The following is a 4,122-nucleotide window of genomic DNA, read 5'->3' as shown; positions in this document are numbered from 1 at the left end:
AGCCAAGTCTTACTAATAATAGCAACCCTAGTTCAATTTGTTCCTCTTCAGCTTCAACTTTGCACTTAGTTCCATATCCAAAAATATTGTCCCCTAGGGCTTAATGCAGCATTTCAAAATAATTGTATAAGATTTATTCTGTGCAGAAGTCCCTTTATTTTGAAAACTGTCCTCGTAAAAAACAAAAAAGAAGAAAAGAAAAGGAAAGGAAAATGCAAACTGCTCAGACCCAGTATCTGATTCTCCTCACACCGCCTCATTCCTGGCGCACACAGCCCACTTTGACATCAAGGGGCGCTCTGCCAGGAAAGAGCCACATGGACTGCCGAAGGGAATCAGAACCTGACCCTCTCATCCCCCACTCCCCCTTCTCCAGGGCCCCACTGCCAGCTTAACAAACAGTTAATTGCCTTTTCATACAAAGAGTTTGACAGCCACTCTCCCACAAACGACACTAAAATCTTACCCCCTGTATGGTTTGTGAAAAAACTGTTTCCATTTTTAGGAGAGCATAAGACCTGGCCCATTTTATTTAGAAATTAATAATAATTCTGAGTGCTCTCTTTTCTCTGTTCTGGAAGAGCAGTGAAGCAGCTCTGAAATGAAGAATTTAGTACTGTGCGTGCCAGGACAAAAACAGATGGACCAAAAAAGTTTAGATGGATGAATCTGAAAAATTGGATGACCTTTATTATACCCCAAAAGTTACAAAAAATTAGAAGAGCAAAACTTCCACTTGCCAGCAAGATTCTGTCCAATGTACAAATTTCATATTGTGGATTCAGGCACAGGAGCAAAAGCTCGCATCATTCCCTGGACAGCCGACATCATCTTCTGGCCATTGGTCCACCCCGGTCTCCTTCCCTGAAAAGTCTAGATTACTATTCTGTCCATAAACTAATACCTCCTCACTCCACTAAAAAGAAGGAAGGTTAAGGAACTCAATTCATGGTCACACAACTTCCTGAGATTCCTGAGGCCAGGCGAGGGCAAAGGATGTGTGCATTTCAGTAGGACGTTATCCAAATGAATCCAAGAACTGGCTCATTTCTCAGGCAGGCCAGCTCACTTCAGACTGCTGCATGTTCCCAATTGAAGCTACTCACCTCACAGATTTACCCATAATCAGAACTGATGTAAGAAATGGCAGGAATTATACAATGCAACTGGATCAGCGCAAATTCAGCATCAATTACAAAATCCATTTGAAGCATCTACTGTATCAGTGATGGATCAGTAGCATATAGCTCTGTATATGTTCTGTGCTATGGAAAACATTTACTTCACAGACGTTCTGAATAATTCCTAAGCAATATACAAAACATACTGATGTGAATTTACAATATTAGTTATAAATTAAGAATGCCGAGGTAGAAACATCCAAGGTCCACCAAAACCCAGCTCTGCTCTACTTTTGGAATACGGGAGAATTACACCTCCCTACTGCCCTTGTACTTGTATGGGGCAATGCAAGTAGCTCTAGCCAATGAGCTGTGAGAATGTGCCATTTCTGAGCCAGAGCATTTAATTGCTGGAGTGACACACTCCATCTCTACACTTGCTCAGCCATGATAAATCTTTATGTATCATGCTGATTGATGGAATCATACAAAAGTGGAATGAAATAGAGTAGAACCCCTTCTACTCCCAAACCCACGAGCAATAACTTTTTTCTGTTTTAATCTACTGAGATTTGGGCAAAACTTTGTTACTGCTACCAATGCCTACATTACACAATTTGCCTATAACATATGGTCTCTAAATATTTAACTCAAGTCTTATTCCCCAGTCTGACAGAACTTAGCAGAAATGATATAGGGTATGTCAGATCCTCAAAAGACATAAGAGGCATATGTCAGGCCTTATATGAGAACCTAGTGGCCATATCATGGAGAGCAAACAGGGTCATCTATGCGTACTCATATGGGAAGTCTCTGAAGGCATGGGGCACAGGAGAGTTAAGAGGCAGCTACAGAGGCCAGCCCTGTGGCTGAGTGGTTAAAGTTCACGTGCTCCACTTCAGTGGCCTGGGCTTCACCAGTTCAGATCCTGGGCACGGACCTACATGCTGCTCATCAAGCCATGATGTGGCAGCAACCCATATGGAAGAACTAGAATGACTTACAGCTAGATATACAACTATGTACTTAGGCTTTGGGGAGCTAAAAAAAAAAAAAAAAAGAGGAAGATTGGTAAGAGATGTTAGCTCAGGGCCAATCTTCCTCACCAAAAATGCATAAAAAAGAAAAAAAGAGGCAGCTACACAGCCTGATATCAAAAAGACGAGGCAATTCAAAGTCCAGGGAGAAAATCTGAGCCTTAACCAAGTACCACCAAAGTGATTGGACACTAGATGATTCTGTGTAATTTTACCAGTGTTTACTGCTGATATTGGCACCAAAGTACACACAGGGACTCTCTCTCTCACTCTGCACCATCCTAAAAAGCAGCACATGAACTGTGACAAAAAAAAAAAAAAAAAGAGCTCTTTAATCTTTTAAATCAAAATCTCTTGAAATCCAACTAATCCTACAGACTTTTTTATTTATTTTATTTTATTTATGTTTTTCAAAATAGCATCCAGACACAGTCCTTAATAATCTCCTTAGACTTTATTTTTCTCCATTCCAAAACAATTGGCCCAAACAACAATCACCAGCCCCACACCCTTTAATTCATCCTCTCACCTACTGTGAACAGGTACCTTGTACATGAGCAATAGAGTCATAAAATCATAATATTTTCAAATCTTAAAGGAGACTTAGAGACTAACATCCACCCCCCAAAAACACTGGACAAGAAACAACAGCCAATTTTTTAAAAATAGTTTCCCAGTCCATGGCTTTGGTCTGTTCTTACCTGCCAGAAACTTCTATGTCATGAATAAAAAAAAAAAAATCAGAGAAGCCACTGTACATTAATATAAAGATATCAGAAAAATATCCTACTAATAATTAAATCAGAACACAAGCTGCTGGTATCCCTTAGGTTTTTTTTTTTATTAATAGCAAGATGTTGTCATTTGCTCACATTCTTCAGCTTATTAGGAAATTTGGACTGTAATTTTGGATCCTGAGTCGAAAGAACTAATTAAATGATAAATGTCATTTTTTTTCTTGACTTACACAACCAGAATTTTGAATAACACATTTTTCTATTGTGCCAAATCAAGAGAGAAAATATTACTCTTCTGATCTTGAGAGGATCAAAAGGGACTCATAGAAAGTGATTAATATAAATAAATGGGACTTTTTATATTTACTAGCATTTTACATTTTTGCTTTTTTACAAAAGGCAAAAGCATTCATGGTCCTCTAAGCATATCACAAACATGAATTCACTATTTTGGTAAAATCTTAAATGGCTTCAAAATTTTCGTTATCCCCATTTACAAATAAAGTTAAGAGAAGCAAATTTAGGTGTATCAAGCTTGTCGTCCTCAAGTAAGACAATGGTTATGTTACTAAGCCAGGCTCATTTTGCCCACTGCATGATTATGCCCATCACCGAGATGACGAGTTTGCCAAGAGAAAGGATTTAATCACAAGGCAGCCAAGCAAGGAGGCAGGAGAATCAATCTCAGATCTGCCTCCCTGAAAATGAGGGCCCAGGAATATTTATGGGGTAAGGGGCAAGGTCGTCTGAAGTGTGGGAATAGACGATTGGAGGTGAGGAGAAGTGAGGTAATTGATGATCTGAACAAGCGTAGTTAAGCTTCACGATTCTTCATAGGAAGCGTGTTCATAAAATGGTGGTGGTCTCATGATCTGAGGGTGGAGTTTTAGCTCCTTGATGTCAAAGATGTAACTTGTCAAGCACTCTTGCAGGCCCAGTTGATGGGTTGGCCTGAACTGGACAAGGGGTCCTAATTCCTGAAATACAGCTTAAGTATCATTACCATGGGGACCCAGGCTCCAGGGAGATGTCATCTATAGGAACCTAGTGGCAGTCGGGTAGTATATTGCCTAAGCAGCACAGTTAACAATCGATGGGTGAACAACTAAAAACTATAATTAGTAATTGCAAAAAGAATTTAGTTACTAGCTACCTAATCATCAATGGCTATTTACTGGTTTCAGTTAAACCTGGTCTGGACTCCAAATCAATTTTTTTTATTACAAA

Source organism: Equus przewalskii, chromosome 8 (assembly GCF_037783145.1).
Source record: "Equus przewalskii isolate Varuska chromosome 8, EquPr2, whole genome shotgun sequence".
Taxonomy (NCBI): domain Eukaryota; kingdom Metazoa; phylum Chordata; class Mammalia; order Perissodactyla; family Equidae; genus Equus; species Equus przewalskii.
Note: the sequence above shows the minus strand (reverse complement) of the source record.